General features: G+C 40.9%; 1 pseudogene; it reads left to right on the top strand.

Annotated features, from left to right (window-relative positions):
* The window catches only part of LOC125313994, a 29,396-nt pseudogene that overhangs the window by 2,428 nt on the left and 14,700 nt on the right, over positions 1-12,268 (top strand).

Genomic DNA, 12,268 nt, shown 5'->3' with positions numbered 1-12,268 from the left:
TGAAGTGGTTATGGTTGTTTTAAAGGAGGTCAGTCCTCCGCATGTGTTTTGTTTTTTACTTTTCTTTTTTTTTCAAAATCTCTAAGAAAATAGAAAAAGGGAAAAACAAGTTTAAAATAGTAAATGACCAAAATGCCCCTAACTAAAGTGACTCAAGCTCTTTTTTTAGACTAATATAGCCACTTTATGTTTTTATTTGAAACAATATGTACTTCAAGCTTTTTTTTTTTTTTTTTTTATATATACAATGAGGGCACTTGAGATCTTTAAATAACATCGACTTCAACCCTAATAAAAGCACTTGGGCTCTTTTTTAAAATTTTTTCTTTATTTCGAGTTTGGTTTATATTCATGAAATTATTATTTCATTTCGCAAAATCGAAAGGTGAGAGCTTTGCTTTTTCCCTTTGCCGAACTCAAAAGTGGGCAGGGTCGACGGAGCCAAAACTCCCCGGCGACATCTGAAGAAAAGCCTCCCAGCTGGTGCTGGACGCTGTTCAACACACGCTCTCTCTCCCACAAGGATGGTTGAAGAAGAAGAGCAGCGTCAACAGAGCCCGCTCAACGAACCCACAGAGGCCACTCATCATGGCCCGCCATACGGTTCGATGTCCCTCCTCAGAGAGCCCATCATTTCCACAAACAGTTCAGAATTGACCAGAAGCCGAACAACTTTCTTAAAGGCGTCAAATGGTGCGTAACCTTTCGTTTTCCCTTGATGGGTGTTTGGCTGTTCGTTTTCTTAGCAGTGGGTGTGGCTTTCGGAGCGATGATTGCTTTTTTTTTTTCCTCACTCTTGTTGGGCTTTCGTTAGGTCACCTGATGGGACTTGCTTTCTCAGTAGTGCAGAGGACAATACACTTCGCGTGTTCACATTGTAGGTTTGTTTGAGGACAATGGTGGTGCTTGCTGATTTTTCTGTTCCTTTTATGTTTTATTCGTTCACGAGATGTGGCGATGTTGGTTGTACTTTAATTGCTCTGTTTAATGATCAGATCAGACTGGGGGTGACGAAAGCGCAAATGCAAATTCGTCTGATGTTGATCAAGGTACAGGTTCTTAAGGCGTTTTGTGCCCTCGTAGAATGTGTATTTTTTTTGTTCTGTGTATTTAAGTAGCTTGAAAAGATGTTAGCTTTAGGACTGCTGAGACTATCTGCGAGTAATATCTACAACCAAATATTCGCAAAATGCAAAAATGGGTGGTTTATCTCTATGTGGTTGCAGATTCTTTTCCAGCCAATCTTGTTGTCACGGGAGGGGAATCGGTTTACGAGTTCTGTTGGCATCCATATGTCTACTACAGGTCGTCCCGTTAAATTTCACTCTTTTCTTTTTACTGTATGATGGTTTTTTTTTCAGCTATGATATTTCTCTTCTGGTAATTAGCGACAGCCAGAATTGATTGTGGAAGATTTTCATGTTTCAGACCCAGTTAGCTGTGTATTTGCTTCACCTACTCGTGATCATCCGATTCATGCCTGGGACGCTACTACTGGACAGGTCAGAATTGTTTAGTTTAGAGGTTTCAAGAACTCTAGGAAGACTTTGTGGAAGCCATATAATTGCTTCAGGTACACTGAAGTTATAGACCCTGAGCTTATCACACATCTTAGACATGCTTTATAGCAACTTTGTTGTCTGCATACCCCGTAGCTTCTCCTTTACAATCTTCTGAATGCAGCTTCATTTTTAATTGTCTTGAAAAGAAACAAGGAAATTTTATTGACTTGTGGACTTGACATTGCAGCTACGTTGCACATACAGTGCTTTTGATGCTGTGGATGAAATTACAGTTGCATTTTCAAATACATTTAATCCTGCAGGGAAAAAGTAAGGTTAACATTAAATTTTGAAGACTCTTAAATTCCCTCATGTCAACGGTCCACTCTACTTCGCCTCGAAATTTTCGTTGGAAATCGTACGATACTTTACCTACTATTGTTGAAAGAAATCAGCATTTGGTGATGTATGTTATGCTTTGCTTCCCAAATTTCGGAATGTCGGTGTATGGTTGCTTAGTGGTTTTTGTGGTTATGATAAATGATTTAGTTTGTTGGAGCTATTCTCTTTACGTAGGTTTATTGCATTTTAAGTCTATAAAAGTTTCAACCTACATCCTTTGTTCATGTGTAGGAACTTTGCTGGATATGACAAATCCATAAGAGTGTTTGATGTACATTGCCCTAGTAGAGATTTTGAGAAGCACTCAACACTTCAAGGAGACAAAGAAGATCAAACAGGTTGATTGTTGTGCTTGTCTTGGTTTAGCTATTTTTGAATGTTTGTCAAACAAGTTAAATAAAATAGGATTTAGAGGAACTGCAGTGGAGAAAAATTGAGTGTTTCAACTTCAAAGGGTTATTTTGGATTGTAAGGGTGACTTTTTCTGTTTTATTTCGCAATGGAGCTGATATACGTTGCATGCGAAGGAAAATAGCAGATCTCCTAAGTGCCTTGGATTTCCTTGTTAATTTTATAATGATTCGAGATAATATTGCGATCACAAGATAAAAGGGAAGAATTGGGTATCTTACTCTCTATTGCTTTTGTGCAGGTATAATATCTGCCATTGTTTCCTCTCCAGCTCATACCGGAATGCTGGCAACTGGTTTGTAGAGCCAGACTACTGCAATCTACAGAGAAGATAGCATGGAACTCTTATACATCTTACATGGTCAACTAGTTTGGTTACCCGGGTAAGTGCCGGATGATTGGATTTCCGTGATGTGATAATTATTTCTTATGAAATTACAGGTGATAAGCTTGCAATTTCAGGTGTTATTCTGGAAAGATGGAAACTACTTGTATACTGGAGGACGAAATGTATAATGCTCTAAATCTTCTCTTTTTCTTTTCTTGGAAATATATACATAATGACTCTCTACCATTCTCTCTCTCTTCTTTCCACACCCCCCCCTCCATGCGCGGGGCGATGGGAACATTTTATTTGGACATTTTCAGAGTTTTTGTTATCGATTAATCAGATAAAAGTTGGGACAATTACCTTGTGATGATGAGTGCTTGAATTCATTTGTTGCCTCTAAGATATCCAAATTTGTTTAAGATGCTGAAAATAGTGATAATCATGGAAAGATATCCTATTTTCATGTCTTGAACTTGCTTGAATGTTTAAGGTGTCGTCTTTGGCATATGCAAAGTCTATCAGATTGGATATACCCAAATATCGAGCCTGAAGAACAACAAAGGACAAGATAAATGTGGAAAACTTTTCTTTTAGGCGGAAGGGAATGGCTTTGGTTTGAGTTGGGGGTGGGGATTATGGCGAAAGAGGAAAAGGGAGGAGAGGGTTTCATTGAAAGGGAGGGATTGAGGGAGGGTGAGTTAGTGCATGATCCTGCCCTGTTCTTTCCAGACACAGTGACCTAACAAGTACCCAGGCACTCGCTAATGTGGGATGTGTGTTAATTGGTGAAGCCGGACTAGATAGGAGAACATATCTAATTCTTATATCTAATCACTCTCCAAATGAATGCACAAACATTTTCATCTGTTAATTGGTGAAGCCGGACTTCTGGCTCTGCTTCGCGGAGGTGCGCCGCGTGGAGGATCTCTGCCTGTGGCTGAGCGATTCGCTATTCTCGTACACACTGCCGCGGTTCGTGTGTTGCTTGAGTTGGTTGGTACATCTGGAAGTCCGTTTCTGCTGTTTTTCGTCGGGTACTAATATCAGGTGGCCTTGTCTTAAGGTCTTGTCTATAAAATACGCTGAGTTGAGTGATGATAATTTGGAAGGAATTCTCAGGGGAAGCCCTGTTTTAGAGTCCCTTGAGTTGGAGTATGGCGGGGGGTTGAAGAACATTAGAATAGATTCGACGAGTGTGAAAGAGTTGGTACTCTTCTGCTGCGATATTGTCGAGTACTCGAACATGGAGAAACTCTGGGCTCCGCATTTGCTGTCGCTGTGGGTATCAGGGTATTGGCCTAATCGTTCCGTGCTTATACTTGAGGATGTATCATCTTTGGTCGAAGCCAAGTTATATTTTCTCGAGTCTCCTGTGAGGAGGATGCCCTGTGACGTTTTCAAGGGACTCTGTGAGAAGCTGCGCGGAGTTCCCACAATCGCCATCGGCTGTCCATGTTTGCAGGTACGAGCTCGGTATTTTTACCTTTATAAGACTTGCTCGTGTTGAATGCGGTCGGTGATTAGCACCGTTGTAGTGCTGTTTGTTGCCCCGGTTGAGCAACTACAGCTCTCCGTGGCATTCTAGTCTTCCATCAAGATGTATCATTGCGAACTCGTGGGAGACAGAGTCAGGGTATAAGGTATTTGGATGGACTTTAATTTTTGTTAGTCTTCATTCATCTTATAACAGGAAAAGAAAGTATAGTCAAAATTCTCTATGTTGCTTGCTCAATGTTCTTAGATTCTGTCCCTTTGGGAGATGGGAGGAGTGCCATCTCCATTGTCAAAATGTCAGAATTTGACACTACTTGCACCAGTTTCTCGTTGGGAACTTCCTGGGATAGCACACCTGCTACGAAGTTCACCGTGCCTTGAAAAATTAGTCATACGCCTGGCTGGCTGCAGCAACGTGCTGGTTTGTTCCTTTGCTGTGAAACTTTCATCTCGCTTCTTGTGCTGAATTTTCTTTTGCACAAATGTTTAAACAGTGAATTAAAGCTTTAGAAGCACATGAAGATGATCAACTTCAAACCCTTACTAGTTTTAGCAGTTGAAAATTGCCTGTAACTTCGGTCAGTCTACATAACATCTGTGCAGCTAAAGTAACTGCAGTGTTTTACTGGAGGTTCTTTGGCTGCCATGTAGGTTTGGATCTTGAACTAATAGGGTAGCAATGAGCACCTAGAAAGAGAAGATATTTTATTGTGTGGACGACTTTAAGAGCTCAAATTGATCAAGACTCGATACAAAGTAAAACTAACTAGCATTTACGGTGGGCAAATGAAGGTTGTTTGTTTGATATTTTAGTGAGCCGTTTAATTTTTTTTTTTATCCTTGTGGACCCACATCTAGTGCAAAATTTCTTACATGGGGTATTCATGTGCAGTTTGAGCTACATGAATCCAAAGACGATTTTAACTTTGAGGAAGAAGATTTTTTGTGCTCAAGGAAGGGGAACTTTGAGTGTTTGGCGAAACATCTCAAGAGAGTTGAGATAATCGGCTTTGGAGCTGATTGCTTTCGGTCAAAACATCTGCTCGCACTGATTAAGTTTCTTCTTGAGGAAGCACTTGTTCTGGAGAAGTTGATTATCAAGGCTGAATTGCCCGCGCATTATGGACTAAGACACCATGAAGCCGCTGTTCTTTGGGAACTACTTGGCGAACGCCAAAATGTGCTCAGCTATCCAAGAGGTTCCCAAAATGCTGAAGTCATCTTCAATCATTCTTTCAAAGAGGCGGCCTTTTTGTCAAAGCTGTTTTGGTGGCAGGACTCATAGAAACCTGGGAAGTGAAATTCATGCCCAGGAGCTCTGCCCACGACATAATCCAAGGCAAATTTTCGTGGCGAAACCACCGAATCTTGCAAAACAAAGCGAGCCTTCTCCTTTGAAACGAAACGAAGCAGGAACCTTGACAAATTTTATCTCCATGATTTCAACGACGCCTTGCGCGAAGCCATAAGCCGCCACATCTATCCTTCCTGCCGCATTGAAGACATTTTTAAGACACTGCGTCCTATGAAAGCGGTGGCGATCCCCCTGACTATTGCCGCCGATCTCCTTTATTGTTTGTAACTTTGTGCGCTAAGATGCTTAAACAGGCAAGACGATCCATCCGAGCCTTCTTTGCCTTGGTAGAAATGGTTCTGGCCCGTGGGCCTCGGCCACAATGAAGAGGTTTAGGATCAGAGATATCCTCTATGGGTAGCCAATTGCCCCATAGATTTCCTCCATATTATAACTTTGATGAAGATGAATTATGATGTCCGCCATCATTCACTGAACTATGTGCCCTTTTTGTAGGATATGATCATCATAGCCTCTGCAGGAGAGTTGGCCGAGTGGTGCAAGGCGTAGTTTGAATCCCTCTCTTTCCTTATCTTAAATTAATTTACCAATGTTACTAACCACAATGTGTAAAATAACAATGCATACCCTGACTTCAAAACTTCAAACTTTCTTTGATATAGATTCGATATTCCTAATTTCATTTTTGTGGTACGTCAAATACTGGAAATAGCGGACAATGGATGAAATCTCCCTACTGATTATGATAAATTAATGGGATAAAAAAATCTCCTAAAAATCTCCTTATCTAGGTTAATCTTGGCAAGAAGCACACCCACATCAAAATAACCCTTCTTTGAAATGCTTTGGTAGTGCTTCTGAGTTGAAACCAAAATCATGATTCAAAGCAAGGAGCCATCTCCTTATCGGCAAGAAAAAAGATAGTCGACTAATTGATATTATCCCAATGCAAACAAAAAAAAAAAAAAGAAAAAAGAGAGGCATGTTGAGTCTTTGAAGCAGTTCGAATCATTTTGATAATAATAAGTTTGATCTGTTTTATCGAGAAGGTCTACGGTTCGAGTTCATATAGCCCTAATATAACTAATATTATAGTTTGTTATAACTAATAGAATGGTATAGTTAAGTAGTATATTAAAATTAGAATAAAACAATAATTTCATATAAAATATAACCATTTCGATTTTTTTTTGTGTATTCATATTTTTAATCCGAAGAAATAAAAAAAAATATGAATTTTATTTTTTTAATTCCTTTTGTTCATTAGAAAAAATTCATCCAAAAGCAGGTGAAAGGGAGAAAAGTTTATTTGTTTTATATAAAAGCACTGTCTATTCATAACTACTCTATCTATATAAAATAATAATAATAATAAAAGTAAGGTTAATGTAAATATGATTCCAATTGATAAATATTTAAATAAGACATGTACAATAACGACCCGATTTTTCCACCGGCTTAAGTTATGAGTGGATTAGTACTTATTGGTCTCAAGTCCGTAGTAAAAACGATATTTTTGAGGATACACTACGGTATAATTTGGACCCCATAGAGTTAAAAAATATGTGAAATTGGAACCCGACCGAGCGAAAATTGCACCTCACCCCTCTCTCTTCTTTCATGGACGACACCTCCCTCCCCATGTGGCATAGGAACCTTCAAGCCACCATCTCCTCTTCCTCTTCTTCTTTTCTTCTTCCTCTTCTTCGTTCTCATTTCGTGACAACCCCACCGAACTCTCTTCATCTCTCAATTTCACTCATCCGACATTCTAGGATATCAAGCAAACCAACAAAAGTAACATGCAAAGAACATTGGCAATATGCAAGCCGAAACCCACGATCCGAGGGTTACACGAATTAGAAATCTACTCGCTTGTACTCCTACGCGAGAGGCCCACCACGGGACCGAGCTGCCGTGCCGCCGCTAGCTCATCCTTCCATCCACATGAACACAAGCAAATCGCGGAACCACTGCAAGACTCAGACTTACCTCGATCCTACGCCCAAAACTACCGCAGGAATATCATCATACCGCTGCTTTGTGCTCCTCCTTCCTTTCGCGGGGCTGGGGTGAGAGAGCAAGGGATCGTCGCCGGACGGAGCCGCCGAGTGAGAGAGAGTATGACCAGGTGAGAGATTGAAGGAGACGAGAGCGAGCGAGAGCTTGTCGGCCCGTGACCATATAAGGTCGGCCAGACTTAAAAGAATTAAACGGAGCCTAAAAGAATCAAAATTTCACCGTTTTTCGTAGGAAAATTGCTTGACCATTGAGCACTTGCTTGGTCACCCCAAAAGAAATCTTATATATATTGAAAAACAAAAAATACGCCCAACAGAAAAAAAAAAAATTATGCCATTTAAATATAAAACGCGAAAGTCAAAAGCCTCGAAAGCTCGGGATAGAAACCCTAGGATTTATAGACCATGGCGGAGACCTCCGTCCACGGCGCCATCCACTGCAAATCCCCCGGCGACCGGCCGAATCGTACAAGACGAATCCCACCTCCTCCTCCTTTGAGCCCTAGGGATGACATCAGCGCCCTGCCAGACGACGTGATCCACCACATCTTCTCGTTCCTGACCCTCCGAGATGTAGTCAAGACCAGCATCCTCTCCAAGCGGTGGCAGTCCACTTGGACCTCTACCACCGACCTCGTCTTCAATGATGGGATTGGTGATGACCTGCCTCACAGTTCCAGGGACTTCTCGTCCTTTGTCGACAGCGTCCTGCTTCAGAGCACCTCCCCGACCGTGAAGAGATTCCACATCATGTGCGACGGGGTCAACTCACCCAAGTTCGACTCCTGGTTCTGCTTCGCGGCAGCACGCCGCGTGGAGGATCTCCGCCTGTTGCCGGCTGCTATGCCATTGTTCTCGTACGCATTGCCGCAGTTCGTGTGTCACTTGAGTTGGTTGGTACGCCTGGAATTCAGAAAGTGCCGCTTTTCGCTGGGCACTACTGTTAGGTGGCCTCGTCTTAAGGTCTTGTCGATGTCATTTGCGGAGTTGAGTGATCATATTCTCGAGGAAATTGTTAGGGGAAGTCCGGTTTTAGAGTCCCTTGAGCTGCACATGTGCAAGGGCGTGAAGAACATCAGAATAGATTCAATGAGTGTGAAAAAATTGATACTCGTCTACCCCATGACCTGTAAAGTGGAGACAATTTGGGCCCCTTATCTGCTGTCACTGTGGATATCAGGGTTTTTGCCTAATGATCCCATGTTCAGACTTGACAATGTTTCTTCTTTGGTGGAAGCCAACTTATATTTTCTTATGTCTCGTGGAGAGAGGATGCTGGATCTTTTAAAGGGACTCCTGGAGAAGCTGCGGGGAGTTCCTACGATTGCCACTTGCGGCCGGTGTTTCCAGGTACGAGCTCGTTTTTTTTTTACCTTGAATGGGATCCGTGATTAGCACTGTTTTAGTAATGTATGTTGCCCCACTAGAGCGACCTACCGGGTCAAGGGATAAAGTATTTGGATGGACTGTAAATTTTGTTAGTCTTTATTCATTCTGAACAAGAAAAGAAATAATAATCAAAAATTTTCTATTTTGCTCGCTCAATGTGCTTAGATTTTGTCTCCTTGGGAGATGGAAGGAGTGCCATTTCCATTGTCAAAATGTCAGAATTTGACACTGCATACACCAGTTACTCATTGGGACTTCCCTTGGATAGCACACTTGCTACGCAGTTCACCATGCCTGGAAAATTTACTCATATGCCTAGATGGCTACACCCTGTTTAAGGTTCGTTCGTTCGCTATGATATTTTCATTTCACTTCTTGAGCTGACTTTTATTTCGCACAAATGTGAGTTAAAACTTCAGAAGCACATGAAGATTATCAAATCCAAAATCTTATTTGTTTTGGCAATTGAAAATTGCCCGTAACTTTGGTCGGTGCACTCAACATATGTGCACCTGTTTTAGTTCATGTCTTCAAAGTAACTGCAGTGCTGTACTGGAGGTTCTATTGCTGCCATGTAGGTTTGGATCTTGAACTAATAGGTCAGTAATGAGCAGCTAGAAAGAGAATATATTGTATTGTGTGGGCGAGTTTAAGAGCTCAAATTGATTAAGACCTCATATAAAGTAAAACAAACTACCATTTGCAGTGGACAAATAAAGGTTGTTTGTTTGAAATTTTAGCGAGACAGTGAATTTTCTTTTCCTCATGGACCCACATCTAATGCGAAGTGAGTTTCTTAAATGGGGTATTCATGTGCAGTTTGGGCTTGATGACGAATCTAGAGGACGTTTTAACTTCAATGGAGAAGATTATTTGTGCTCAAGGAAGGGAAACTTTGAATGTTTGGCGAAACATCTCAAGAGAGTTGAGATCATCGGTTATGAAGCCAATCGTTTAGGGTCGAATCATCTGCTCGCCTTGATTAAGTTTCTTCTTGGAAATGCACTCGTGCTGGAGGAGTTGGTTATCAAGGCTCGGTTGACCCGACATGTACAAAAGCATCTTCAAGCCGCTGATCTATCGAAACTATATGGCATGAACCAGAATGTGCTCGGCTGTCGAAGAGCTTCCCAAAATGCAGAGGTTATCTTTGTTTATCGTTTCAACCGGGTTTCTCGTTGAACTAATGGGCACTACACCGCTCATTTGTATGCACACTTTGACAGTAAAGTTACATGTAAGTGGGACAATATTAGGTTTTTTAACGTGTGCCTAATTTGCTCTTCAGGTGCATCGAAGGTGCATGTTTGAGGACTTGCATGCATGAAATGTAAGCTTTGTGATTCAAGCTAATTGTGATAGCAAATTTTTAGGACTTGTCCGGTAATTATCTGAAAAAAGAAGTATCTTATATGATTATGAAGCTAATTTTTTAAGGTAAAACATAGTTAATGCCTATTTAAGCAGCTTAAACTTGTGAATATGTAATTTAATATAAATTAAGGACATTAAAGCAGCTTATTATTTGCCCATTAGCAGCTTATCACTTTTTTTTTGGGTCGATTGCTTATCACTTGTTGAAAAAGCAGATTTCGATTGCTTCAATTTTTAATAATTTTTTACTCACAAAATTTTAAGTTTCTTTAGTCTTGCGTGTTCTATGATTATTTATTTAATATGAAACATTTTAAGTACTTAAATATGTAATGTCCAATGATGAATTAGGTTTTTTCATATCTTTTTAGTTTAAGATTCTAATCATAAGCAGAAATATTAAGTGATTTTTCTACTCTTCACGGAGATGTCATTTATATTGAATGAAGCGTGATGCTCAAGATATAAGCAAACCGTACTAGAATTAATTTCTCAAATATTAGATTATTGAGTTAAATGGAATTTCAATCGTAAGTATTGAAGCAGGAATCGTTGTGTTTTTCATTAAGCTTTAAAGGGGTATTTATATACCCAAGAGTACAATCCAAAGGATTTACTAGCAAGGAATAAAATACAAAACTTTCCTACTTCTAAAGATACGATTCCAAATCTTCCGAAATCGAGAGCACAATATTTGGTTGATAATATTCAAAGATACGATTTCAAATCTTCAAAAATCGAGAGCGCAATATTTGTTTGATACACCCCCTCAAGTGGAAGAGTCGAGACGGCGAATCTTCAACTTGTCTCGTAAAAATTCAAAACGCGCTGTAGGAAGAGCTTTTGTGAGAGCATCGGCCAATTGGTCAGCTGTGGAGATAAACTACACATTGAGCTGTCGTTTGGTGACACGATCACGGACAAAATGGAAGTCGATTTCAACATGTTTGGTACGAGCATGAAAAACCGGATTTGCAGACAAATAAGTGGCACTAATATTATTGCACCAAAGGATAGGGGGTCCTTGAAGAGGGAACCCAAGCTCTCGAAAGAGTGACTCAAGTCAAATGAGTTCAGCTGCGGCATCGGCAAGGGCTTTATACTCGGACTACGTGGAAGAGCGCGCTACGATTCGTTGTTTCCTGGAGCTCCAGGAGATTAAGTTAGAACCCGGAAAAATAGCATACCCTCCAGTTGACTTCTTGTCGCCAGAGCTACCAGCCTAATCCGCATCAGAAAAGGCTTGCAAGCGAGTATCATTGCATGGAGAAAGAAGTAAACCATACGACCTTGTGTGTTTGAGATAGTGCAAAATGTGTTTTACCATCTCGCCGTGGTCTTCGATTAGTGCATGCATGAATTGACATGCTTTATTAACGGAATAGGAGATATCTGGTCTTGTCAATGTCACGTATTGAAGAGCGCCAACCGTTGACCGATATAGAGTAGCATCGGACATCAGAGCACCCCCTAGCGTAGATGGATTTGTAGTTGTGGCCATAGGAGTTCGGACAGGCTTGCACTCGGACATCCCAGCCCGATGAAGAAGATCATCAATATAACGTTGTCACGACCTCGCCTTCGGCCTCCCACGAGGGTCCCGCGGGGTTTAGAGGTATTGCCATAGATCAATGGCGTGGACTCTCCCAAGTCCTACCTCGCGTGACATTGGATTTCTTTTTACCGATTAGCAAATTAAAATGCTATTAAGAGTCGCCACTAGCCTATTGGGGTCGGCTAGAAACCAATCGAGACACGGGAGGGTTATCTCGATTCCTACGCAACCGGAGTTTCTAAGTTCGGAGACTTGTTTACGCTAACTAGATAATTAGCGCCCTTTTGGTACCTAACCGGTTGACATTCTTTAAGGTGACCACACATTCCGCATATCATTCTAAATTTATCGGTATCTAACCAAGTACTAAATGATCATGCATAATGTTTTTCTGTCATTTCGTGCAATTACCTATTCATCCTTAACCTAACAATATAGGGAAAGCGATTAACAGATAATTTTTCAAAAGACAGT

The sequence above is a fragment of the Rhodamnia argentea genome, chromosome 3 (genome assembly GCF_020921035.1).
Source record: "Rhodamnia argentea isolate NSW1041297 chromosome 3, ASM2092103v1, whole genome shotgun sequence".
Lineage (NCBI taxonomy): Eukaryota > Viridiplantae > Streptophyta > Magnoliopsida > Myrtales > Myrtaceae > Rhodamnia > Rhodamnia argentea.
This window is presented reverse-complemented; position numbering and strand designations above follow the sequence as displayed.